Source organism: Chiloscyllium plagiosum, unplaced genomic scaffold, assembly GCF_037043375.1.
Source record: "Chiloscyllium plagiosum isolate Xiang-an unplaced genomic scaffold, Cpla_swu_hap1 HiC_scaffold_7, whole genome shotgun sequence".
Lineage (NCBI taxonomy): Eukaryota > Metazoa > Chordata > Chondrichthyes > Orectolobiformes > Hemiscylliidae > Chiloscyllium > Chiloscyllium plagiosum.
Window position 1 is genome coordinate 14,398,066 of NW_028270145.1, and position 27,840 is coordinate 14,425,905.

Below are 27,840 nucleotides of genomic sequence, written 5' to 3' on the forward strand. Positions count from 1 at the left end.
GGCGCTGTGAGCCAGCAGTGCTAACCACTGCGCCACCGTGCCGCCCACGAGCCAGTATGAGCCAGTAGGATCTGATTTGTACCTTTAAGAAAGGTCTTCATTTAAATTGCATGAATAAAATAAATTTACACTCAGTGCTAAGCTAGTACTGACTGTTTCCCTGCCAGAAGGTTAGTTCTCGCCAACATACCATATAACTGTTATAACTCAGACCAAATTATCTCATTCAAATTCATCCATCTAATACTAAATGATCAGTCTTCTTACTGATATCTATTTTCTTTCTTAGTTCACTGACTAGATGGTACTACATGCCAAACTTCCTCCTAGCTCCCTCAAAGGCAGCCTTCTAAGGATGCTCATTCTCCTACTTGTGTTGGTGTAGCCATATCTTGTGCATTGTGAACACATTCCCAGAACCTGTAGAAGATATTAATCTTTCATTAACAATTTCCAGTAGACTTGAGTGAGCGGACTTCTTCAAAGAAATAAAATGCCACACTTCCTGACAGGCTGTCCATTAAATTTGTTTCATTTGATTTTCCACTGTCCTGAAGTTACTGTTGTGCTTAAGTCTTAGAGATAGTGAGGACTGCAGATGCTGGAAAGTCAAGAGTTGATAAAATGTATTGCTAGATAAAGCACAGCAGGTCAAGCAGTCCTGATGAAGGTTCTGCCCAAAACATCGATTCTCCTGCTCTTCAGATGCTGCTTGACCTACTGTGTTTTATCCAGCACCACATTTTATCTACTCTTAAGGCTTAGACCAGATCTCCCCAATGTGGAAAATCAGGACACCAAATGCGATAATTGGACAACATTTTGGGGTTCCAAACTCCAAGGCAGCAATGGCTGACCATGCCCCTGTTCTCTTCGGTCTTTTCCTTCCAACCCCTTCTCTCTCCACCTTCACTCCATGCTCACTGACGGGTTGTAATAATCTTCAAACCTTGAAATGGGCTCACAGAGGGAATAAAGTTTGGGAAGCACAGTACTAGACAGTACCCAGGTTTCCTCTGCAGTGCCTTCCTACACCAATAAATTAGAATACTTATAGTGTGGAAAGAAGCCATTCAGCCCATTGACTCTGCATCAATCATCCAAACAGAATCACAGCCAGATCCAGCCCCCCCTACCTTATAACTCTGCATTTCCTGTGCCTAATCCACCAAGGCTGCAAACCCCTAGATACAGTGCACAATTTAGCATGGTCATTCTACTGAATCTGCAGAGATTGCATCTATGCAAGAAAAGGGGGAACCAGAACACTCAGCAGAAACCCAAGCAGACACAAGGAGCTCCACCCAAGACTGGAATTGACCCCTAAGTCCTTGATATTGTGAGGCATCAGTCTTAACCACTGAAATTGTTACAATGATACTGATACGAGGATTGAGATTTGAGAAGTCACCTTCTGGTGTTGTTTGCGTTCCCACTACATTAATGAACTAATTAATCTGCATTGTATGAGATCAGTCTGACTGTATTATTAGAATAGAAATAAGGATATTTAGAGTTATAGAGTCATACAGCATGGAAACATCCCCTTTGATCCAATTAGTCCATGCCAACCACGTTCCCAAACTAAACTAAACCCTGTGCGGTTTTGGCCCATATCCCTCCAAACCTTCCCTATTCATGTACTTATCCAAATGTCTTTTAAATATTATAATCGTTCCTGCATTCACTATCATCCTCTGGCAGTTCAGTCCATACTCTTACCAGTCTCCTGTGTAAAAATATAGCTCCCTCATGTCCTTTTTAAATCTTTCTCCTCTCACCTTAAAAATATGGCCCCCATTTCTGAACACCCCCACCTTAGGGCAAAGACCTTTGCTATTCACCTTCTCTATATCACTCCTGTTTTTATAAACCTCAATAAGGTCACCCCTCAACCTCTGATTCTCCAATGAAAAAAGTGCCAGTCTAATTGTCCAACAGATCATTTAAAACATGATGTCATTAAGACACATTGCAAAATGAACAGTCTGTTCTCAACTCCATCATAATGAAACAAAACAAACAAGAATAATTGGACAGCAACATAATAAAATAAAAACGAATAAAGATTTCCAAGCAAGAATCACAATTAATAGCAAATGGTAAAATGTTTGGGAGCTGAGGGGAGATTTATATGCTGTCAAAGAGCACCATCAGTTGTGACTGCATTTCAACAAATATTCAAAACATTTTTCCACCATAATTCTACATTACAACCTGTAAATATCACACAATTTTACTTTCTTTAGTTTCAGACTGTTGTCTAAAAAGAGGAAGCTATGGCTTTAGTGGCTGTAGCTTCAAAACTCATCTTTACTGGAGTACATTGTGACTTAGGATCAGGATTTGGGTGGTGCTGGAAAAGCACAGCAGGTCAGGCAGCATCCGAGGAGCAGGAAAATCGATGTTTCAGGCATAAGCCCTTCATCAAGAATGAAAGGGCTCCTGACCAAAACGTCGATTCGCCTGCTCCTCGGATGCTGCCTGACCAGCTGTGCTTTTCCAGCACCACTCTAATCTTGACTCTAATCTCCAGCATCTGCAGTCCTCACTTTTGCCTACATTGTTACTTGAATACAATGTTGCTTTTACCTATATCAGTGAGAGCTAAAGCAGACACCATAGAGCCAATAGGATCTGAACAACAATGTTTTGATTGGCTCCTGACCAGATAACCATGGCTTGCGTGGGGCTAGCGCAGCAGAGAATCAGCCGGTCTGCAAAGAGAAAGCATCAAAAAATCTTTGTGTACATCTCTTTTTCTCTTGTGTGCAGGTACTGGGATATCTCCATTAACAGCTAGCTGTCTTCCATTCACATTGTTTTGAGTAATCCCCTGTTAGTAGCAGATTTAAAACTGAGATGGAGAGGAATTACTTCTCTCAAAGGGTCATGAATCTATGGAACTCACCAGCCGACAATGTGCTGAAGACAGGGACATAGAGTAAATCTAAGAATAAGAATGGCTAACCGTAGTCCAGTAGCACTTTAATATCAATATCATGTATGTTTTTATGATGCTGTTCTTCCTGAATCTCATTCTCTCCTTCTTATTTTATCAGTTTAGTTGAATCCATTCTCTTTTCCTCTTTAGATAATCATTTTAGTTTTCATCTTTCAATACTCTCACATTTTTCTTTGCACTAGTCTGGTCTGGTCTACATGTGACTCCAGACACACGGCAATGTGATTGACTCTCAACCGATCTTTGAAATGGCCTGGCAAGCCATTCTTTGTATCAAACACTATGAAGTCTCATCAAAGAAACAAAACAGAATGCATCACTTGGCATTGCCCTAGGCACTGGAATGGACAGTGGCAAAACAGCCCTGTCAACCCTGCAAAGTTCCCTTAATGGCGCTAATGCCAAAGTTGGGAGAGCTGTCTTAAAGCTTCTATATGTCTGCTGCCCTTGCACTTCTAGATGGGATATGGAAGGTGCTGTCTGAGGATCTTGGGTGAATTTCTCCAGTGCATCTTGTAGATAGTACACACTGCTGCTACTGAGCGTCGGTGGTGGAGGGAGTGGATGCTTGTGGATGTTGTGCCAATCAAGTGGGCTGTTTTGTCCTGAATTGTGTCAAGCTTCTTGAGTGTTGCTGGAGCTGCATTCATCCACATGAGGAGAGAGTACTCCTTCATGGTCCTCATTTGTGCCTTGTAGATATTGGACAGGATTTGGGGAGTCAGGAGGTGAGTTACCCTTTGCTGCATTCCTAGCCTCTGACCTGCTCTTGTGGCCACTGTATTTATGTGGCAAGTCCAGTTGAATTTCTGATCTATTGTAACCCCCAGGGTGTTGATAGTGGGGGATTCAGTGATGGTAACACCATTGAATGTCAAAGGGCAATGGTTAGATTGTCTCTTATTGAAGATGGTCACTGCCTGGCATTTGTGTGACATGAGTGTTACTTGCTACTTGTCAGCCGAGCCTGGATATTGTTGTATTTGAACATGGACTATTTCAGCATTTGAGGAGTTGCGAATTGTTCTGGACATTATGCAATCATCAGTGAAAATGTCCAGTTTGGACCTGATGATGGAGGGAAGATAAAGCAGTGGAAGATGGTTGGGCCTAGGATACTACCTTGAGGAACTCTTGAAGAGATGTCCTGGAGCTGGGATGACTGACCTCCAACAACCGCAACTATCTTCCTATTGCCAGGTATGACTCTCTGATACCCATCAATTCCAATTTCACCCTGGCTCCTTGATTCCACTTTTGGTCAAATGCAATCCGGATGTCAAGAGCTGTCACTCTCACTTCATCTCTGGAATTCAGCTTTTTTGTCCATGTTTGAAGAAAGGTTGTAATGAAGTCAGGAGGTGAGTGGCACTGGGCATCACTGAGCAGGTTATTGCTGAGCAGGTCCTGCTTAACAGCATTGTTGGTAACACCTTCCATCACTTTACAGATCATGGAGAGTAGACTGATGGGACAGTAATTGGCCAGTTTGGATTTGTCCCTTTTTTTTGTGTACAGGATAAACCTGGACAATTTTCTACATTGTCGTTGTAGATGCCAGCATTGTAACTGTACTGAAAGAGCTTGGCTAGGGGGGCAGCAGGTTCTGGAGCACAGGCCTTAAGTCCTATTGCCGGAAGATTGTCAAGCCCAATTGCCTTTGCAGTATCCAGTGCCTCCAACTGTTTCTGATAACACATAGGAGTGAATTGAATTGGTTGAAGACTGTCATGCTGGGGACTCTGAAGGAAGCTGAGATGGATCATCCTCTTGTCTCTTCCAGCTGAAGATTGCTATAAAGGCTTCAGCCTTATCTTTTGCACTGATGCATTGTGCTCTTCCTTCATTGAGGATGGGAATATATGCAGAGCCTCTTCCTCCAGTGAGATGCTTAATTGTCCACTATCATTCATGATTGGAAGTGGCAGGACTGCAGAGGAGGAATGGTTTGTAAATCTGCAATTGGCATTGAAATAGATGGGGTAGTCTCCATTATAATTTCAGCAAGGGTGGAGAGAACGAGGACTGGGAGGCTGCCGGGATGGTAAACAAGCCGTTTGAAAAGCTTACTTCGGGTGTCTGCGGCCTCCATTTTAGTTGCAGTGAGGGCGGAGATAGAACAAGGACCGGGAGCTGCCAGGCAGGTAAACAAACCGTTTAAAAAGCTTACTTTCGGTGTCTGCTGCCTCCATTTTAGTTGCAGCGAGGATGGAGAGAACGAAAATCAGGAGCTCCTGGGAAAGTAAACAAACCGTTTAAAAAACTTCCCTCGGGGGTCTGTGGCCTCCATTTTAATTGCAATGAGGCCGAAGGGAACGAGGACTGGGAGGCTGCCGGGAAGGTAAACAAACCGATTAAAAAGCTGATATATTCAGGGAACGGCTGAATCCGAGACACTACCTGTGTAGTATCTCCCACCCAGCCTCCTCCTCTCACCAAAAACAAAGGACTCTGTGGTGTGTTGATAAGGTAAGGCTTTTCGGTTCTTTGTTAAAAATTTTATCATGTGGTTGGTTAAAAACTTCTCTTTCCTCTTTTGTAACTGTAGTCTCAACTTAAATAAACCTTAAGAATAAGAATAGCAGGAAATCTCAGACCTGTGTTGTGCTCCTCTTGCTCCATGTGGGATGGACTCACTTGGGAGAAAAGGAATGGGTGACCAAAAGGCAGAGAAAGAGCAGGAAGGCAGTGCAGGTGTCCCCTGCGGTCATCTCCCTCCAAAACACGTATACCGTTTTGGATACTTTTGGGGGAGATGGCTCACTAGGGGAAGGCAGCAGTAGCCAAGTTCATGGCACTGTGGCTGGCTCTGCTGTTCAGAAGGGTGGGAAAAAGAGTGGAAGGGCTATAGTTATAGGGGATTCAATTGTAAGGGGAATAGATAGGTATTTATGTTGTTGAAAACGAGGCTCTTGAATGGTATGTTGCCTCCCATGTGCTCTGGTTAGGGATGCCTTGGATCAACTGCAGAAAATTCTCAAGGGGGAGGGTGGACAGCCAGATGTCATGGTGCATGTAGGCACCGATGACATTGGTAAAAAATGGAATGAAGTCCTACAAGAAGATTTTAGGGAGTTAGGAACCAAGTTAAAAAGTAGGACCTCAGAGTAGTAATCTCGGGATTGCTACCAATGCAACATACTATTCAGAGTAGAAATGTTAGAATAATCAGGTGTAGAACATCCTCTTTGTATTAGTCCCATCCCCCCAGAACCGGTCCCAATGTCCCAAAAATCTAAACCCCTCCATCCTGCACCATCTCTCAAAGCCTGAGAAATTGTGCAGGAGGAAGGAGTTCAGATTTTGGGACCGGTTCTGGGAGAGGTGGAACTAATATAAATTGGGTGTTCTACACCTGGGCCAGACTGAAACCAATGCCCTTGGGGTGCTTTTGCTAACCCTGTTAGGGTGGGTTTAAACTAGTGTGGCAGGGGGATGCAAATGAGGAGGTTAGTGGACAGTAAGGAGGTAGTAACTAAAGTCTGTAAGGAATGAGATAATGAAGTGAGTGTGACTAAGGGGAAGAGTAGGCAGGAAGTGGAGGATGAATGCAAAGGGACTGATGGTCTGAGGTGCTTTTGTTTTTCATGCAAGAAGTATAGGAGGTAAGGCAGATGAACTTAGGGCTTGGATTAGTACCTGGGAGTATGACGTTATTGCTATTATTGAGACTTGGTTGAGGGAAGGGCATGATTGACAATGAAATGCCCAAGGATATAGATGCTTCAGGTGGGATAGAGAGGGAGGCAAAAGGGGTAGAGGAGTTGCATTACTGGTCAAAGAGGATATCACAGCTTGCTGAAGGAGGGCACTATGGAGGACTTGAGCAGTGAGGTAATATGGGCAGAGCTCAGAAATAGGAAGGTGCGGTAACAATGTTGGGATTATAGAAGTGAACATGAGATAGAAGTACAAATATGTAGAGAGATCACAGAAAGATGTAGGAGCAACAGGGTGGTGGTGATAAGAGATTTTAATTTTCCCAACATTGACTGAGATTCATTAGTGTTAGAGGTCTAGATGGAGCAGAATTTGTAAGGAGCATTCAGGAGGGTTTTCAAGAGCAGTATGTAAATAGTCCAACTCGGGAAGGGGCCATACTGGACCTGGAGTTGGGAAATGAGTCCAGCCAGGTGGTTGAAGTTTCAGTAAGGGATTATTTGGGAATAGTGATCACAATTCCATAAGTTTTAGAATACTCATGGACAAAGATGAGAGTGGTCCTCAAGGAAGAGTGCTAAACTGGGGGACGGACAACAATAGCAAATTTCAGCAGGAGCTGGGGAATGTGGGTTGGGAGCAGCTGTTTGAAGGGATAACCACTTTCATTATGTTGGAGGCTTTTAAAGAGAAGTTGATTAGAGCTCAGTAGAGATATGTTCATATGAAAATGAAGGATAGTCATGGAAAAATTAGGGAACCATGAATGACAGGTGAAATTGCGAGACTAACTAAGAGGAAAAAGGATGTGTACGTAAGGTCCAGGCGACTGAGGACAGATGAAGCTTTAGAAGAATATTGGGAATGTAGGACCAATCGGAAACAAGGAATTAAGAGGGCTAAAAGGGGTCATGAAATATCCTTAGCGAGCAGGGCTAAGGAAAACCCCAAAGCTTTTTATCCTTTATAATGAGCAAGAGGGTAACTAGGGAAAGGGTTGGCCCACTCAAGGACAAAGGAGAAAAGATATTTGTGGAGTCAGAGAAAATGGGTGAGATTCTTAATGAGTACTTTGCATTGATATTCACCGAGGAGAGAGTCATGGCGGATGTTGAGTTTAGGGATAGATATTTAATTATTCCAGGTCAAGTCGGCATAAGGAGGGAGGAAGTATTGTGCATTAAGGTGGACAAGTTCTCAGGTCCGGATAGGATCTAACCAAGGTTACTGAGGGAAGTGAGAGAGGAAATAGCTGGGGCTTTAACAACTGTCTTTGCAGCACCTTTGAACAAGAGGGAGGTCCCAGAGGGCTGGAGATTTGCTAATGTTGTCCCCTTGTTTAAGAAGGGTAGCAGGGATAATCCAGGTAATTACTGACCTGTGAGCCTGATGTCGGTGATAGGGAAGCTATTGGAGAAGATACGAAGGGATAGGATATATAGCAATTTTGAAGAAAATGGGCTTATTGGAGTTTGGTAGCATGGTTTTGTTCAGGGAAGGTCATGTCTTACAGCCGAATAAAATTCTTTAAAGAGGTGACAAAGTTGCTTGATGAGGGAAGGCATGTAAATGTCATATACATGGACTTTAGTAAGGCGTTTGATAAGGTTCCCCATGATAGGCTGATGAAGAAGGTGAAGTTGCATGGGGTCCAGGGTGTTCTAGCAAGATGGACAAAGAATTGGTTGAGCAACAGGAGACAGAGAGTAGTAGTGGAAGGGAGCTTCTCAAAATGGAGACCTGTGACCAGTGGTGTCCCACAGGAAATTATGCTGGCACCACTGTTGTTTGTGATATACAAAAAAGATTTGCAGGAAAGTGTAGGTTGCCTCATTGGTAACTTTGCAGATGACACTAAGATTGGTGGAATAGCAGATAGTGAAGGGGACTATCAGAGGTTACAGCAGAATATTGATAGTTTGGAGAGTTGGGCAGAGAAATGGCAGATAGAGTTCAATCTGGGCAAATGCGAGGTGATGCATTTTGGAAGATGCAATTCAAGAGCAAACTATACAGTAAATGGAAAAGTTCTGGGAAAACTGATATACAGAAAGATCTGGGCGTTCAGGTCCATTATTCCCTGAAGATCAGTAGAGTGTTCAAGAAGGCATATAGCATGTTTTCCTACATCGGACTGGGTATTTAGTATAAGAGTTGGCAGGTCATGTTGCCGTTGTATGGGATTTTGGTTCGGTCACATTTAGAATACTGCATGCAGTTCTGGTCGCCACATTACCAAAAGGATGTGGGTGCTTTGGAGAGGATACAGAGGAGGTTCACCAGGATGTTGCCTGGTATGGGTGCTAGCTGTGAGGAGAGATTGAGTAAATTAGGATTATTTTCATTGTAAAGGAGGTTGAGGGGGGACCTAATTGAGGCCTACAAAATCATGAGAGGTGTAGACAGGGTGGATAGCAATCAACTTTTTCCCAGACTGGAGGACTCAATTATTAAGGGTCACAAGTTCAAAGTGAGAGGAGAAGAGTTTAGGAGAGATATATGTGGAAAGTTCTTCACGCAGAGGGTGCCTAGAATGCGTTGCCACCAGAGGTAGTAGGGGTGGGAACGATGGAGTCATTTAAGATGTATCTAGACAGATATATGAATGGGCAGAGAGCAAAGGGAGACAGATCCTTAGAAAATAGGCGGCAGATTTAGATAGAGGATCTGGATCGGCGCAGACTTGGAGGGCTGAAGAGCCTGTACTTATGCTGTAATTTTCTTTGTTCTTTGTTCCTAGTGGACAGTGAAGAAGGTTATCTCAGAGTACAATGGGACCTTGATCAGATGGGGCTGATGGGCTGAGGAGTGGCAAGTGGTATTTAATTTAGATAAACATGAGGGGCTGCATTTTGGTAAGGCAAATCAGAGCAGGCCTTATACAGTTATTGATAAGGTCCTGGGGAGTGTTGCTGAACAAGGAGACCTCGGAGTGCAGGTTCATAGTTCCTTGAAGGTAGAGTCACAGGTAGACAGGGTAATGAAGAAGGCGTTTGATACACTTGCCTTTATTGGCAAGTGCATTGAGTGTAGGAGTTGGAATGCCATGTTGAGGCTGTTTAGGACATTGGTTAAGCCACTTTCAGAATACTGCATTCAATTCTGGTCTTCTTGCTATGGGAAAGATTTGTTAAACTTGAAAGCATTCAGAAAAAGATTTACAAGGATGCTGCCAGGGTTGAAGAGTTTGAGCTATAGAGAGACATTGAATAGGCTGGGGCTTTTTTCCCTGGAGTGTCAGAGGCTGAGGGGTGACCTGATAGTACTTAAGAAAATCATGAGGATCATGGATAGAGTGAATACCTAAAGTCTTTTTTCCCTGGGTTGAGTGTCCAAACCTAGAGGGCATATGTTTAATGTGAGAGGGAAAAGATATAAAAGAGACCTGAGGGGCAACTTTTTCACACAGAGAGTGGGTGCGTGTATGGAATGAGCTGCCAGAGGAAGTGGTGGAGGCTGGTACAATTACAGCATTTAATTGGGTACATGAACAGGAAGGGTTTAGAGGGATATGGGCCAAATGCTGGCAAATAGGACCATATTCATTTAGGATATCTCATTGGCATGGGTGTTTTGGATTGAAGGGTCTGTTTCTGTGTTTTATCAACTCTATGATTCTGTTGCTGTAGAGCTTAGATCTGATCCATAGTTGTGGCATCACTTAGGTTGGTCTATCACTTGTTGCTTATGTTGTTTGGCATGCAAATAATCTTGTTTGATAGCTTCACCAGGTTGACACCTGATTTTTAAGTATGCCTGGTGCTGCTCCTGGTATGCCCTCCAGCACTCTCCAATAAACAAGGGTTGGTCCCCTCATTTGATGGTAAAACTGCAGATTGTGCTGGAGTACAATTCTGCTGCTGTTGGTGGTATAAAGTGTTGTTGCGATTACTAGAACTGATTGGCTTGTTCAGCCATTTCAGAGTCAACCACATTGCTGTGGGTCTGGAGTCACATGTTGGCCAGACCAAATGAGGATGGCAGGTTTCCTTCCCTGAAGGTAAGTCAGGTAGGTTTTCCTGATAATCGACAATGGTTTCACAGTCACCAGTAGATGACTAATTCCAGATTTTGTATTGAATTCAAATTCCCCTTATCTGCTGTGATGGGATTCAAATCAAGGTCCCCAGAGCATCAGCTAAGTTTCTCGATTAACGGTTTAGTGATTACACCACTAGACCATCATTTGAAGACCCTCTTGTGATTAGTACCAATCACTACCTTATTATTAGCATAACTTGAAGAGTGGTTGAAAACACATTGATGAGGCTTATTTGGCTGCTGTAACCTCTGACAGTCCCCTTCACAGTCAGCGAGCAAAGTAATTCACAGATTGAACACATGGTTTACCATCTTAAATAATGCTAAAGTGCATGGCACCAACCCTTGAAATCTTCATTTATTGAGAGTTTGAGAGTGCTGACGACACAGCTTGCTGGTGAGCAGAAACACACCTATTGAAATGCTAATTTAAACTCACTTGAGAAATGATGTGGAGGTGCTGGTGTTGGACTGGTGTGGACAAAGTTAAAAATCACAAAACAACAGGTTCTAGTCCAACAGCTTTTGGTACGCTGCTCCTTCATCAGGTAACCACCTGAAGAAGGAGCAGCACTCTGAAAGCTTGTATTTCCATATAAATCTGTTGGACTATAACCTGGTGTCATGTGACTTTTAACTTTGGCACTTGAGAAAGATCTGGGTATGCTTAGGATTGATTGAAAGGAAGGAAAGATCAAAGGCACATTGTCAGAATATGCACATAAGTCGGAAGTGTAATTTGTGACACAGAAGTCCTCCTACTGGAATTTAATTTGTTTAAACAGCATTAACATGCTATAGTTTCTTGATTCAGTTGAGTTTGAAGCAGATACGTAAGCATTGAGGCTTCCTTAGCAATTTGAATTGAAGGTTTACAATGAATTAACAAGTCATGATTAGCAGCCGAAGAGCTAAAAGATCTCCAAAAGATGTGGGTCACATCAGAAGACCAATTCAGAATCAGATGGAACTTGCACATTCATCGATTAGCCTTTATGTCATTTTGACAGAGAGCCAGAGGATCTGTGCAGATAAAAAGGCTCATTATGTGATTTTTTTTCAGGTGGGGAACTAGCGAACAGTATTCTTTCAACCATCTGCAATCCATGCAAAGTTCAAATGCTAGTCAAAGGCAATTTGAACTACGCTGATTGTGCTTGGAGATATAACACTGGCATCTCAATGTTGCAGACATTAGCAGCAATAACTTAAAAAGAAGTGCATGCTGCGCAAAAGCATCCCATTACTTGTGAAACTCCCTATATTTAAAGACAGAGGTCGATCGAACAAATTCAGAATACTATCGACCAAATGGTAGTCAGGAAGATGGAGTGCTTACTCAATGATGCAATTGAATCATTGAAAATATTACAAAGCATAATCAACACCAAAATTTAAAAGGGGAAAATCATACATTATCATGCCTGTTAATTCATTGAAGAAGTAACTGTTGCAGTGGAAAATGGTAATGTTATAGATTTAATGTATTTGGACTTTCAAACAGCTTTCAGAAAATTTCACACTTTAGGCCTCAGAATGTGGAATTAAGGTAGAAGAATAGACAGGCAAGAGAATTGAAGTTTATTGGGAATATATGAAACTACCGATTTCAAACACTTACAGATCTGAGCTTGTTGAATAGAGGAACAGGTCCAAGAGGCTGAATGACCTACTCTGCCCTTTAATTCCTATGTTCATACCTGGAAAGGCTGAGAGTTCTTTTCACGAGTAAAAAGAAGGCTGAGGGGTAATTTGCTGGATACCTTTATGATTATAAAAATGTTTGATAGGTCAAACATGGAGATCGTACTGCCACATGTTGGAGTGTCCAAAAGTAGGGCTCACAGACAGTGACTACTAAATCCAATAGGGAATTTAGGAGAATCTTACCTACCTAAAGAGTATTTAAAATGTGGATTACACATACACAAGAAACAGCTGAGATAAATAGCAAAGGTCCATTTAAGGTGAAAAACCTGATGGTGGAAAGATCGATAGAAGGATAAGTTGACAAAGTTTAATGAAGAAGAATAGAACAAGGCTCCTGTGAAGTACAACAAACTTAGTTTTAGCCAACACCTTGTGAAGCAGCACTTTCGATAAGGTGACAAAATGATGTTCCTCAAACATCATGAAGTTTACCACATTACTCTGTTCAATTGTTTACTTCAATGTAAACATACATGTTGTTCAATTGGATGGCCTTATAAATATCAACAGTTAATTCAATTTTGAGTCAATTTCTCCTCAAATACTCCAATCTACTGCAATGTTTGAGTAGTCAGTTAAGGGTATGAGTGGGAAGCCTCTCTGCCAGTAAGTTTAATTTAAGACAAAGTTGTGTTATTATTTCAGCTGTAAATAAAGTTTAAAGTGATGTATACAACCCACGCATTATATTTTGATTACTTAGTACACACTTTTACATTGACTATGTGGACTTCTTCATTATCTGGAAAATTTGATCTACCAGTACACTCCCGGTTCCATAGATGCCAGTTAATAGAATAGAATCATAGAATCCTTACAGTGTAGAAACAGGCCATTTGGGCCAGTAAGTCCAAAGAACATCACACCGACTCAACCCTTTACCCTATAACCTTACTTTTCTCATGGCTAATCCACCTGACCTGCACATCTTTGGACTTTGGGAAGAAACTTGAGCACCCGACAGAAACCCACACAGACACAGGGAGAATGTGAAAACTCCACACAGACAGTCACCCAAGGCTGGAATTGAACCTGGGTTCCTTGTGCTGCGAGGCAACAATGCTAACCACTGTGTCACCCACCTTGAGAAGCTTGCTGTTTTAATACAGGTTGTTCTGCTATAACGTGCGTTTCATTAACGCAAATTTGCTATCATACAATTGACGAACTAGGGACATTGTTTCTAAAGCATGAACTTTTCAAATGTATATTGGTAATAATGTGATTCTGGTCCCATTAGTTTACTGCTATTATGTGATTTTCTTAAAACATGGGATTGCAAGAGAATGGAACTACCACATTAAAGCAGAACCAACTGTAATGAATATGTTAAGTTGAATGGTCTGTTTCTGTGTTATAGACCTATGAGCATAATATTATTAAAAGAGTTTGACACAAGCAATGTAATTCTGAGTGTTAGAAATTATTAGACTGTTTTTCAGAACTCAGGCACTTTTAGCATAATATCAATTGCCGAGGAGTCTACTTGACTCAGTTCCAAATTGGTTTAGATTCAACCTTGGATTAGTTGCAGATCCCTACAATTTGATAGTCTTCTGAACAATGGAAAGTGTTCTCATTTGAATTTGTAGAATTGATTTGCCTAACTACATGGTTTTGTAACTTATTTCATCTGCAGTTCTAATATTTCAAAATATTATTTACCAAGCATTCTTGTTAAGTGGAGCTATATATTGTTACACAGATGTACCAAAACACTGAAATTGCTGGAGAAACTCAGCATGCCTGGCAACACCTGTGGAGAGAAAACAGAGTCAATGTTTCGAGTCCAGTGAGCCCGCTTCTGTTCTGAAGAAGACAGAGACAGAGCTTGATTGTACAGTGACATCCTTGCAATGCCAACTCATGTTCATACAGGCATGAAATATTGAGCAGTCTGTGTTACATGTCCTGGCAGATCACAGCAGATCGTTCAACTTCTTTGTGGCAAGTTCACTTTAGCTACTCATGGGCACCGACTTCAATTGTCACCTTGTGTGCAGGCACCAGTCAGCATGGCCTCCTGCCATATCCAGGGGTAAAAGAACTTCCCTTCTCTTCCAGACAGCCTTGAGGAAAACCTATAGGGATGTGTTGCTAAAGCAGAAGCCCCTGTTTGCCTGATCTCTGATATCTCGAAGGATGGTTGGGGGGTGGGGGGGGGGGGGGAGGGGGTTAATGCGCAGAAGTTGAATGATGCTCCCAGGTTGCAGAGAGTGAAGTACTGCTTAGGTGCCTGTAAAATACAGAGCTGGAAACCAAGACAGTGCAGATGGGAGATAGAACTTCCTACACTCCTGCCCATAAAATCTTATGTTTACCTCTGCATCTATACCGACCTGAGAAGAACATGAGAAAACCCCAATTAGACCTAGAGAAGTCTCTCCTGCTTTTAGACCCACTTCCACACTTTGTCCCAAAATGTTTGCCTCTGTCCATTAAGAGTGCCAGTGAAGGTCAATAGAAACTATTTCTGTTGGTTAGACAATCCAGGACTCAGTTACCTAAACTAAATATTAAAGCCTGACATTTCTGAAGTGAAATTGGGGAGCACTTCACACAAAGTGAGGTAGAAATGAAAATTTCTCTTCCCCAAATCGCAGTTGATGCTGATGTAATTGTAAATCTGAGATTGATAGATTAATCACATTGCTAACTGGAGGGATGTTGCAGCTGCCTGATGGATGGGACTGAAGGTACACTCTCTGCTATTCAAGGGGTTTGGAGATTTGGTGGTTCAGGGATTCCAGATCTTCTGGTTCCATAGAAAACTAAAAATAATGCTTAACACTTACCAGTTTGGATTTAGCCAGTTGCCTTGTTTGGAATTACCTCCTTTCCCAGAACAGCCCGGTTTTTGCCAAAGGTAAACATTAAGCTTTCTTCTGAGTCGCTTTGCTGCCTTATCAGGGTTTCAGTCAACGGACTACAAGACAGGAACAAAAGCAGGTTGTTGGCAGATCAGTCTCCTGAGAAATTTTAGTTGCCTGCTCAGTTTTCATGAGGCAGTTAGAGTTAAAGTCATCCTTGCAGCATTTATCAGATTACAATGCTCTTACAACTCTAGCTTTTGCCCTAGTTGATTACACTTTGGATAGTGAGCAAATTAAACATTGGAGCATTTTTCATTTGAACGACTGCTGATAAAACTTTAGAACAAATAATAGTGGAAAATACATTCAAAGTAAGAGAGGGAGATGGTAGGTTTAGTATTAACTATGGCTACCACTGCCTTAATACAGAACAAAAAAAAAATCACTTTTGGCAGATAGTAGAAGAACTTTTAGTCTTGGAACAATACATTCCTAACTGATCACTTGCTGCATTACAAATAACTCTGCATACTTGAAGACAGACAAAGTCTGTAAAAGGTGCAAACCATCAAAACAGCCAAAAAACAACCAAAAAAAATTGGTTCTGTCAGAACCTACAAGTCTTTCAAGCGTTCCTAAAATATCTACCAATGAGTGGGAGGATTCTCACAAACATCTCATTACATGCCCCTTGCGCCGAGTTAAATAGAAAAGAATTATAAATAATATCCTTCAAACATCAAGTAGCAGCAGTGACTCGACATCCTTCACCAGAAGAGTTTAGCAGATACACATCTTGTGCATGTTTACTTTATTTGAGCTGTTGTGACGGTGAGTGTCTGTTTCACAAGTCTAACTAGCCAGCAGGAAGTAATTTATTTGAGAATCCCTAGAGCTTCAAAAATGTTTTTTGTTTTTTTTTTGCTGTATAATACTTTATCGATTTGTTTTTCTGCAAAGGCGTATCAGCGATACCCAGGATCTAGTTTGCATAATGTTCTTCTTTGGACACATTAACAGTGATCATAAAATGTTTATGTGTATAGTTTGTAATGACAATTTCATCCTCCTGCAATTCATATTGTCATTAAAACTCCAAAATGTTTTGACTAGGGAGGGGAGGGGCTGGTGAAGAAAATGCTTTTTTGTAAATATTAAGTGCAAGGTTTCTGAATGTAGTCCCTTTTAAATGGTTGTTCTCTGACTGAAATTATTTCAGATGTATTAACATCCCAGATTTGGCCACACATTTGGTAGAGGTGAGAAGGCAGTGAGTATCCTGGTTCTTAGCTTCTCTAATGCTGCCCAATACTGAAGGGGGAATAACTCCCCATTGTTTCCATGGGAGCATCACTACCTGCAGGTTCCCTCCCAAGCGATGCACCATTCTGACTTGGAAATATATTGTAGATGTTTTACTGTCACTGGGTGAAAACTCAGAACTCCCTTCTTAACATTGCTGTGGGTGTACCTACATTTTATGGACTGCAACATGAAAGCACCTCTCCCTCACCTTCTCAAAGACAATTAGTAATGGGCAATAAATGCTGTACTAGCTAGTGACAACCACATTCCATGATTGAATGAAACAAAATGATGAGAAATGCTCATTATCTCTTTGTGGTCATTTCAGTGCAGCATTAAGTGAACACTGCACAATTAGAACTGCTGCATTTTCATTGAGAAATTAATATACAGTTATACAGTAACAAAGAGACATTGGTGTATGGAAATAGCTGATGATATGTCCAGTGAGTTTTTTGATTATATCCTGTTTGTTGCAAGATACAATGACAATGCAATTAGTTGCGGTCAGTTTGACTGTTTTTGGATTGAAATGTAATAATTTCCTTCCTAGAGGTCCACAGTTATTTGATGTCTACCATGGAGCACATCAAGGTAGACATACATCGTAGGTTCACTTCAATAATGACTTTGTTTATATGTAATGCTTTGTTGTTCAATTGAAAGATTTGGCTGAGTCTTAAAAGAATTTGACTAATTATCATTTTTGATGAGTTACATGCAGACTTTCTCTCCATGAGGCCTAGCGAGCCTTCTTAGACCATAAGACTGTAAGAGTCTATAGTCGTATAATTAAGTTGCTCCACTATTTGATCTTGACCAATATGTTTCTCAATCTCATTTTCCTGCTTTTTCTCAGTAAGCTTGATCCTGTTACTAATGAAGAATATATCTGTCTCTGTCTTAAATACACTCAATTACATGGCCACCGAAGCTTCTGTGGCAATGAATTCCACAGATTGACCACCACAAACTGAAGAAATTCCTCCTCATCTCAGTTCTAAAGAGTTGTCTCTTCAGTCTCAGGCTGCGCCCTTGGATTCTATCAGTGGAAATATCTTCTCCACACCCACTTTATCCATGCCTCTCAGTATTCTATAAGTCTCAATGAGATATCGCCCTTCATACTTCTAAGCTCGATCGAGTACAGATCCAGAGTCCTCAACCACTCTTCATATGACAAGTGCTTTATTCCTTTTAAACCTGGGCTGGACCCCCTCAAAGGCCAGCATATCCTTCGTTAGATATAGAGCCCAAAATTGCTCACAATATTCTAAATTTGGTCTCACCAGACTCATTTGTTCCAGACTCATTTCATTAGCAGGATACCACACTGCATCACTGCACTTGTCTGTTCTGAGCCTGATTCTCAAACACTCTGTAGGTGGAAGTACTTAAGAAGCCATTCTTAAAGGTTTGCACCAGGGTCAAGTGCTGGCATGTACTAGAGGCACAGACAATGCCTTTGATGTATATGTGGCTGACACATGCTGCAGGTCTAACATTGACACAGCACAGAGTCATGTAGAAACATGTCCACCTTCTTAAGTGATGACTGCTGACAACCATGTCAACCTGTCTGGCCTTGCATCTGCATCAAAAGTCAAGTCAAGACAGTATGGTGTAACCCTTTAAAGTATGGCAGAGGGGGAAAAAGACAAAACAAGGCAAGACAGTTTGCTACGAGCATCAAAATAGGAACAAAGTGAATATGTGTTAGTAGAGCATGTTAGCAGCTCGGAGATGCACCCTTGTCCAATTCATGAACTGGGTGTTCGTCCTTATATGCAAAGGAGCCTTGAAGAAGCACTCCATTGACTGGTGTCATTGTGCTCCTAACTGTAGCTTCGAGTACAGAGGCCAAATGTAAATTGGTAGGAGGTTTGCCCTGATGGTGTGGTGAGGCTTGGACATGTCAGACGCCAATGTTATGGACATAGGGTGAGTATGGTCAGTGCTCATGGAGAACATCTTGAGATTCTGGGAATTGGAATTTCAAGATGGAGGCCCAGAGGGGCAAATACTGAGCTGAAGTCTTCAGATATCCTCTCTGACTGTCATGCTGAGACTTTGTAGCATCCAGTTTTTATCTGATGGGTGGTAGAATGGTAGCCTGCATATTAATGAACTGAGATTAATGAATAATGTGAATGAAAATGAGAGAAATATATGCTAATAATAGAGAAAATTTGGTCTTGATGTTCAACACCAGATCGAAAATAAGATTTATTTGTCTTAATACAAAATGGACTTTGCTGTACATCTTGCCTGACTTTTCCGAATTCCCTGCTATAGCCATTTCTTTTTAGATTAGATTACTTACAGTGTGGAAACAGGCCCTTCGGCCCAACAAGTCCACACCGACCCGCCGAAGCGCAACCCAACCAGATGCATTCCTCTACGTTTACCCCTGCACCTAACACCATGGCCAATTCACCTAAAGTGGACATTTTTGGAAAGTGGGAGGAAACCGGAAAACCTGGAGGAAACCCATGCAGACACGGGAATTGGTCCCGGGTCTCTGGCGCTGTGAGGCAGCAGTGCTAACCACTGTGCCACCCGTATCGTGTTCATCCTGGGAAAAATTCAATCATGTTTCAAAGTTTGTTCCATCCTAAATCTCTCAGAGGAGCCATAAAAAATTCTCAGCAGAAACTTTAAAAGTTTTGAAGGTATAGTTTGAATTCCAAGTGAATACTACATTTGATTGATATATTTTAATATTTAGGACCAAAGTGAAAGAAAATGCATTGATTAATATATGATATCATAACCTAGCTCACAGAAACCAACAAGAATTTGTATAGCTAAAAGATGATCTAATTAAAGCCAGGATTTTCTTAGGCACAAGTAATCCAACAATGAGAGTGCATCTACTGAAAGAAGAGAAAGTGCAGAAGTGCAGAGGTTATGAATCAGCTGATAGAGCACATTCATGGCTGAAGACACCAGGTCTTGCATTACACGGAAAGATTTCCCTGACAAAAGGGCAGGATGCAAATACTGTGGAGGACATCATGCAACTGTGAAGAAGGTATGAATAGTGTGGGGAAAGAAGTATTCTTACTGTAAGAAACTGAATAATTTTCACATACTGTTTGACTAAAAAGAAACACAACAAGCAGGCGACAGATGGCCACCAGAGAGATATAATTTGAAGAATCGGCTGCATTACTCTATACCATTCCACAGGTTGATTCAGTCAAGTTGAGAAGTGAGTTATGATTTGTAGCTGTTGCAATGAGGACTGGAAAAGAAAACATCAGGTCAAGTAAAGTGTCAAAAAACACTGATGCACCAAGCAATATTAAGAACTTGACAGACATTTGTGAAGTGGTGCATTACGCTAACCCAAAGATGTAGCCCTTGAAAGGAAAGCTAAGGCTATATGAAGGCCCCATAGCCCCGCTGAGAGGACAGATACTCTGTGAGTCCATTGCAATAACATAAACAAGGACCTAGAGTTCTAGATCATAGTTGGCAAGAAAGTACCAGTCACCTCAGTTAGAGAAAGTCTATAATTTGGCATAGTAACTAAAAAGAGTTTTAGCGTCAAAAGAGTTTTGCGACGTGTGGCAGCATGCTAACCATTGAATTTGAAACGTTGTAAAGGAATATAATAATTTAAGGTCAGAATATCTTCCAGGAGAATATCATCTTGGCCAGTGAACCTGAGGTGGAACAAGAGAAAAGTGCAATGAAATTCCTTGAAAGTGGAGTTCCAGGTAGATAAGATAGTGAAGAAGGCATTTGGTATGATTGCCTTCATGGGTCAGTGTATTGAATATAAGAGTTAGGACATCATGTTGCGGCTGTATAGGACATTGAATAGGCCACTTTAGGAATACTGCATGCAGTTCAGGTCTCTCTGCTATAGGAAGCATGTTGTGAAATGTGAAAGGGTTTAGGAAAGATTTACAAGGATATTGTCAGGGTTGGAGGGTTTGAGCTATTAGGACAGACTGAACAGGCTGGGACTATTTTCCCTGGAGTGTCGGAGACTGAGGGGTGACCTCATTGAAGTTTATAACATCATGAGGGGCAAGGATAGGATAAATAGACAAGGTCTTTTCCCTGGGGTGGGGATATCCAAAACTGTATAGGTTTGAGGTGAGAGGGGAAAAATTTAAGAGGGGCCTAAGAAGCAACTTTTTCATACAAAGGGTGGTGCATATATGGAATGAGGTGCCAGAGGAAGTGGTGGAGGCTGGTACAATTGCAACATTTAAAAGGCATCTGGATGGGTGTATGAACAGGAAGGGTTTAGAGGGATATGGGCCAAATGCTGGCAAATGGGAGTAGGTTTGTTTAGGACATCTGGTTGGCATGGATAAGTAAGACCAAAGAGTTTGTTTCCATGCTGTACATCTCTATGACTTTATGCTTCTAGGATACACAGAAAATACTGTAAATATTCAGTAGGTCAAGCAGCACCAGTGGAGAATGAATGTTTTGAGTTCAGTATGCTTCTTGTTCAATTCTGGAGAAGAGTCTTTCTAGACATGAAACATTTTAGATTTTCAGATTTGCATTTTGCTTTTTCTGCTTTTAATTGATTACAATGAAAGATGCCTAATGTCAGGGATGTAGGCCATGTACTGAAACAAAAAGATCTTAGCCCACATCCTGAAAAGGTGAGAGCTGTCACAGTGATGCAGCAAACAATGGATTTAAATCAATGCAATTATTTGTTGGGTTCATCAACTATTTGACAAAAATCTTGCCCAATTTGTCTGCAAAATATTGGCCATTTGGCCAACTCGTAGCCAAAGACATTCAGTGTCATTGAGGCATAGAACAAGAAGCAGCATTCACCAAAGCCAACAAACCAGTGACAGCAATGACAGTGCTAAAATGCTACAACATAAAATCTGAAGTGTGTTGCGAGTAGGAAAGGACTTGGGAGCAACTGTAATGCAGCAACGACAATTGGAACACAAAGACATCTGGGATGTTAACATGAGCAAAAAGACATTATGCCTGATTGAGAAAAAGTGCTTGGCCATTGTTATAATAAGGGTTTTCAACTTTAAATGGAGATACGTAGATTTCCCAGATGTGTTGGAGCTCAGAAGTGAAAGCAAGGCAAATACATGGTGAAAACTGAAGCAGCTGCACAAATTTAATAAATGCAGGGCATTCACCCATGATTTCCTGGCTAAGTAAAAGGTTTTGACTCATAGTTCACATTTTCAGTGTGTTTTCATGACTTTGGATACAATTTCGGCTACTTTGGCAGCTTATACATCTGAACTCGGATTTCCTTTTCTCATACATCTGTTCAGCATCTTATTCTGCTTTAGTCTGAGCCATGATTAGCTGCAACAGGGTGAAGAATCGCTAGCAGCACAGCAAACAGCAGGAGGACCAACAGCTGAAGCTCAGACCCTCACAGACAGAGAAACAATAACCAATCACACAGAAGGAAGGTATTTGTCCAATGTATCTGCACCATGTGAGAAAGAACAAATCAGCCTAATCTCATTTTCCAGCTCTCGCTCTACTAACTGTGTGAATTATGACACTTCAAGTGCCTATCCAAGTACTTTATAAATGTGAAGAGGGGTTCAGACTCTACCAATTTTCAGACAATGAGTTCCAGATCCCCACCATTCCCTGTTAAAAATATTCTCCTCAAATTCACTTTCATCTTCCTTCCGCTTACTTTTAATCTATGCTCATCAGTTCTCAATTGCTTCGCTAAGGGAAAATGTTCCTTCCTGTGTCATTCTATTTCGATCCTTCATGGTTTTGTACAGATCAGTTAAGAAACCTCTCTTCACCCTCTCTCCATAGAAAACACCAGCAGCCTGTCCAATCTTTCTTCAGAGCTAAACCGAGGAATAGTGATTGACCTCACTAGAATATAACAAGGAACGATGGATGCTGGTGATGGGAAACAACAAAAACTGAAACAGCTGGAGGAACTCAATTCTGAAGAAAGGTCACAGGACTTGAAACATGAACTCTGTTTTCTCTCACACAGATGCTGCCAAACCTGCTGACTTTCTCCAGCAGTTTTTGTTTTTATTTGCTTGAGCTCAGTAGTGCAGCTTCTGTGGAGGTGATACCCATGGCAGATGATCACCTTTCTGAACTTCAACCCTTCATGACCCCTAGAGTATTACATTAGAATTTGATTAGATTACTAGTTTTCCCCTACTAAAGTATTTTGCAATTTTCCAGATCATTAAATGATTGTCTCAATGTTCACTCATCATATAAGGATAGTGAGTGGGCATTGGGCACAGCAGGGCCAATCACATTGGAGTAAGGGAAGGATGGGTGGTGTTGAGAAAGGTGCATGCCATTTAGGTATGAGGAAGAGGAGATGGCAACAGAAGATGGGGGGTTGACACTGATGTTAAAACCACATCCTGAATCTCAGCACAGTTCATTTGAGTTGTCTCAAGGAAAACATTTCTAACATGAGGTCATTTCCTGGTACATGTGCTGCAAATTATAGTTTGGTTTCTTTAAGATATCCTACACCGGTCATGGCACTCTGACCTCTTCTTCTGCTCTTAGTGATACTTGGAAAATGGCATTGAAGCAGCAAAGTAAGGGTTCACAAAGTGGCTACCTGCCACTTCTGGGTAGGTAATTATTGCAGCTGGAAATCCATCCTCAGCAAAGATGCAATGAAGCAGGAACATTTCAAGGAGCCAACCTGACATGTTTCTTGTGGAATTTCCTTGAGAACCCCCATTTTTGTCAAACCTCCATTTCTGAAGTCATCTTCAGACTTTCAGCAATGGTCAAAATACTTTCTTTTGACCGAGTGTTCTTAGTGAGATTTTCTCAAGGGCAATGATTGTTTTTGATTTTTTAGGGCTATGTTTTGGTATTCCAGGGCTTTTGTTTTATTCTCATCGACTCTAGTATCAGGTGACACAGTCATGTTGTGACATCTCCTTCAGTATTTCTGTTGACATGTGGGTTATTTGAACTGACATGGGACAAAATCATAATTAATCAATATCCTCAATAATTATCACCTCCTTCATTAGCAACACATTAATATTTTGGACACCACAACATTTAAAATTGGCGCAAGGAAACAACAAACTTAAGGAAGCAACAAGAGTATTTTCAAAATAACTAACATACTTCTGCACAAAACAGACCAACAAACTAATCACGCTCTCTGCAAACTGGTAATGTCACAGCTAACCTATTTATACTGCATATCCACAAAACTGAAAGATATTTTGCTGCTTTTCAGATCTCCATTTCAGATTTAAATATATCAATTGATTTAGCATTGGTACTGATCTAGCTATTTGTCGAATGGAGTTTCAAACTTGCACCACCCTTTACGTGTAGAATGTTTCCTCATTTCATTCCTGAAAAATATGGTTCTAATCATTAAATATTATTCCCTAGTCCTAGATCCCCTAAGGCATTAGATCATATATTTTATTATGTTTCCTTTATTACAATTGTTATGTTAAGAATGGTGGAGTGATTGTTTTTCTTGCCCAGCTCCTCCGCTAGCTGAAACAGAATTTGAGTTTATAAAGGAGATGACATTACCAGTCATGCATAAATGGTATAGAACACAGTATCAGAAATAAGTTAGGTTTTTTTCAACTTAACAAATAAAGAATTAGTTTTATGGCAAAAATCTCTTAGAAGAACTTTGTCAAGTATATTTTCATTCAGAAAAAAAAGTTATTCATGAAGTAAGTGCTGGTCTGCAACTGAAGTCATTTTCCACATAAGCTATAAGTACCGGAGTTTCTCCCTTCAGTTGTGGCTGGCATTTATTTATTTTTTCTGGAGACAATGGTGTAGATTAGGATTTCTCTGTTAAGAGTTTGCAGCAATGATATTTTTAGTTCACAGACTTTGATGAGAGTGCAGAAAAGAAAAGTAAAATTTGTTGTCCCATGTCCCAAGTTCTCTGTCTGACTCTCTACCAATATATTCTACACCCACAAATTGGTACATCTTACCTTTCTCTAAAATCTTGCACACTCGTTATTTCTATCTGACAACTTGGGTACTTTGCAAATGCATCAATTTCACTGCTGTGCACAATGTTATCTACATTGAAATGTTATTTTCAAAAAGGTTGAAATGTAAAATTTATATTCCAGAAATGATAACATACAGTAATATTTTAGGTAAAGCATAAACTTAGCACAACTTTGACTATACTTCCAAAGTATTTAAACATCTGTAAAGAATCTTAGGATGCCCTAAATTCATTAAAAAAAAATAAACATACAAGCTATTCATTAATATTTGGGAACTTAATGCATGCATGTTTGTCTCTAGATGCCACTACATCTCAAGTAATTCATAATATGGAAAACAGATATAAATTATGAAATAAAATGATTCAATATTAAAATGTCCAATTAACAGAGCTCATTACAATAACATCTACTACATTAGATTTTCCCATATAGCAATAACTGAACTTACATAACTTTAGAGACTCAACGTCCATTTGCAAGAAATTAATTGCCTCAGTGATTTCACATTTTCCCAACTCCCAGACAACTGATTATTCCCTTGATGACAGGTTTATAATTGTTGTGTCTTTCTCACAGCATCTCCTCATGATAACTTCTTTCCTTTTGAAGCCTTTTCACTTTCACAGCCTCTCCCATTGTAGCCCTTACCCACTTCATGACCACTCTTACAGTTGTTGTCTTTCTTTTTCACATCTTTTTCTTCCTTATAGCCTCTCTCTTTTGCAATGTCTCCCTTGCTACCTTTCCCATTGCACATTCTCTCACAACAACAGCTGCAGTACTCAGGTTGAGATGCGGCTGCTCCTGCAATCACAGAATGCTTCACTTCTACATTTGCTGCTAATAGGGCTGTTATGATGCCAGTTGATGTTATTACTGGACAAGTCAGACCCCAGACTAATACTTGGCTTGAGAGATTTATTTTGTTTTAACGAGGTGGTCTCTCACTATACATGCACATGCAATGTTTTAAACTTGGTTTTAACAATAAAACAGAAATGCTATTGTGCAAAAGAAATGAAGATTAAATAGAATAAACCAAACTACTTACATAGAAAACAAATTTGAAAATTTCAGAACACACTGTAAAATTATAATAAAAGAAAGAACTTCAAACACGGAGAAAAGTCAGTGTTCTGAAGAGGGGCCACTGGACTCGAAACATTAACCCTGCTTTCTCTCCACAGACACTGCCAGACCTCTGATTTTCTCCAGCAATTTCTGTTGATGTGGTAAAACTGTAACCCCATTAATCCCAAGGTGTATGTTCATAGTATTCAGATAAAAATCCCTTCTCTATTCCACCTAGAATTTTACTTAGCTGTGGCTTCAGCTCCTGGTCACAAGACCCTGTTCCTTGTTTTGCAAAAATAAAATGGAGCATAACGTTTCTCAGTTTCAAATAACCCTGAAGAGTTTTAACCAAATTCTATTGGTCTAGAACTTTTACTAAACCCCTTGTAGTGAGGTAACCTATTTGTAATAATTCCAACATTTCCTTCTTCTGCTGCTATCTTCTCCCTTACTTAGGCTTTAGATATCCAGATCCAGCTAGACACTACAGAACTGCCTAAATTGAAAACAAACCTTTGTATCTCTAAGCAATGGGTGATTCCGCAATGAAAAGAAAAATCACTGGCTTTTCAAGTTGGAGCATATTGCACAACTATTTACTTTGCTTCCTTGGAATTGGAATTCTTCCAATCTGTTATGGACTAGGCCAGACCACTCAAAACATTCTTAAGCAGGCAGCCCAGACCGTAACTTTGGTATTTGTTTTGGTAAGTGTACAGTGAAAATTAGTCCAAGTAAGTTAGCGAGGTTGACTACCAGGTTTTAAAACAAACAAAAATTAATTCCCAAAATTACAGAATAAAACACAAAGAACAGAATAAAGAACACCAATAGAACTCAATCTATTCAAATGAGACTTAATTATGCTTTTCTGAATATACACAGCCATCCCAATAAACAAACCCCTCAAACACAGAGCAAAAAATAAAATAAAGGCTTACAGATCGAAGTTAGAAGGGCAGAAGGAAAGAGAATGTAGTAGTCTGTTTACACACAGCTCCACAACTGAACTGCTAACTTAACCTCAGTTTCCAGGACTGGCCACTCCTCTTTCATTGTACAGGTCACTTCTAAACATAAACGCTTTTGCCTAACGTCTTGTCTGTTTATGTATAAACAATAAGACCTCTCAATGCCCTTTTATCTCTGTACCAAACCCAGCCTTTTCAGGCCCTGGAGTGTTTTTCTCAAGGACACAGTATCCTTGAGAAAAGGAACAGATTTTAGAAAAAAGGACTAGCTTTGAGACAAATATAAACAAAAATCCATTCCTCTCCAGGAAGCCTTTTTCTCACAATGTGTTTTAAAAGAAATCACCACAAACAGTTTAGCTGTGGAGGCCATTTTGTATTGTTTCACTGCTGATCACCATTAGGTAACTGCCCACCATAAGCTTCAGGAACACAAGGACAGGAGTAAACCATTCAGCTCCCTAAGGCTCTTCATCATTGTGTCCAACTCCATTAATACAATTGGCTAACAAATATCTATCAGTCTTGGTTTTCAAATGTTCAGGTGACCCCAGCCTTAACTGCTTAGGAGGGAGAAAATTCCAGATTTCCATAACTGTTCGTACAAAAAAGTGTTTTCCAACATCAGGCTACATTTTCACCATCATATTGAGCAGTTTGAGTTGAGAAGGAGCTAAGTGTGCTGCCCCTCCGGATACAGATTAGAGGTGGGTCCAAGAGGTGCCATGTGCTGTTTAAAGGCTCACCTTGGTTTTCTGTGATGGACATTGTACCACTTGTTCAGTGAAACATTGGGCATCCTATCCCCCACTCCTCAAATCCTCTCACTCTCTTACCCACTTACCACGGCCCATCCATGCTAACTTATGACGCCTCTTTCACCCACACACCCAAATCGACCTTCAAACCCTGCAGGCCAACTCATAGCACTTCCATGCCCATATACCCAGAGTATACTCTGCATAAAACCAATGAAACCTATTGCAACAACAGCATGCCTGGAAATGCCTGAAAGTAACCTCTCATAACTTTCTTTAAAAAGCATTCTTTTAGTCATTCATGGGATGCAGCCATTGCTGGTGGGGCCAGCTTTTATTCCCATCTCTACTTTCGCTCAAGAAAGAATTGCTGTAATAACTTCTTGAACAACTGCAATCCACATGATGTTGATAAGTCCACAATGGTTTAGAGAGTGGGGTCAAGGATTTTAGCCAATGACTTTGAAGGAATGGTGACATATTTCCAAATCAGGGTGGTGAGTGGCTTGGTGTAGGAATAGCAGGTGATGGTCTTCCTATGTATCTGCTGTACTTATC

At 40.7% G+C, this 27,840-nt stretch overlaps 2 protein-coding genes across 6 annotated transcripts in view; one reads left to right on the forward strand and one right to left on the reverse strand.

The window, feature by feature from the left end:
- Positions 1-25,606, reverse strand: part of mlphb (melanophilin b) — a 179,761-nt gene extending 154,155 nt beyond the window's left edge. For 3 of the 4 annotated variants that reach the window (XM_087988758.1, XM_087988756.1, XM_087988755.1), the window contains exons 1-2: positions 15,838-15,956; positions 15,172-15,302 (exon numbers count right to left, since the gene is read on the reverse strand). The gene's annotated coding sequence lies outside the window, so the exon portion shown is untranslated. Of the gene's footprint in view, positions 1-15,171; positions 15,303-15,837; positions 15,957-25,530 lie in introns of those variants that run through there. The other variant, XM_087988757.1, reaches the window with a different exon arrangement.
- Positions 15,938-27,840, forward strand: part of LOC122551334 (collagen alpha-3(VI) chain) — a 58,943-nt gene continuing 47,040 nt past the window's right edge. For both annotated transcript variants that reach the window (XM_087988752.1, XM_087988753.1), the window contains exon 1: positions 15,938-16,020. The gene's annotated coding sequence lies outside the window, so the exon portion shown is untranslated. The remainder of the gene's footprint in view (positions 16,021-27,840) is intronic.